Source organism: Nyctibius grandis, chromosome 5 (assembly GCF_013368605.1).
Source record: "Nyctibius grandis isolate bNycGra1 chromosome 5, bNycGra1.pri, whole genome shotgun sequence".
Classification (NCBI taxonomy): domain Eukaryota; kingdom Metazoa; phylum Chordata; class Aves; order Nyctibiiformes; family Nyctibiidae; genus Nyctibius; species Nyctibius grandis.
In genome coordinates this window covers 65262351-65263223 of record NC_090662.1, presented here as the reverse complement: position 1 = coordinate 65263223, position 873 = coordinate 65262351, and positions in this window count along the sequence as shown.

The following is an 873-nucleotide window of genomic DNA, read 5'->3' as shown; positions in this document are numbered from 1 at the left end:
GTTTAGTTTGGATTCAAAGGGACCTTAGATCAATGTAACCAGCACATGTTGATACTCTGTCGCCTAAGCTCTCCTGGAATGCTTTTGCAGTTTTATTTCTATGTCACTTCTTTTATTCAAATTCTCTCCCTCTCTTCTAGGAGCCTCCTTTCTATATGACGAAACACTGTTTTGTCACAAGACTTTCATGAGTGCTGAAAGGAACAACAATAATACTCATCTTAAATTCTAAATTAGTTTTCATATTTTTTGCATGAGGCAGTGCAAAACTTACAAGGAGTATTCAGTCAAGGTTTTAAAAATCACAAAGTGTTTTGAATGAAGATTTGTTCCATTTGCCAGAACTGAAAATGTGTGTTTTCAACCGTATGTCTCAAACATGCCAAAATTGTATTATCTGTGCCTGATTTTGTACAGAAATCCATCTTTTGCAGAACTGCTTGAAGGAAAAAAATAAATGAAGAGCTATACATACAGTTATGGCCTTCATGTAGATGGCCACAACTATTACTTTTTCTGTATTTTTTTAAGCTGTATTAAGCTTGTGTTCATCAAAATCCACCTGTGTTTTGTTCATCTCCCTTCCACTTCCACGTGCATCCTGAACAGATCCAAGATGCACACAGCTGTATGAACCTGCAGCATCAGGACAATCTGCTTCACCTGGCAACCACCGCTGGAATACTGGCAACCCAGCAGCACCTTCTCTCGATTTCCCTCAGCCTCACGTGTTTATATTCTCAATTAACACCCCCCTCACACAGGAAACAGAGCAGCTTCTGTCCTGCAGAGATCGATCTTCGGGTTTACTCAGATCATTCGCTGTTAGCTGTAGAACTGAAACCTTGGTGTCTAATCTCAGCCTGCAGTTTT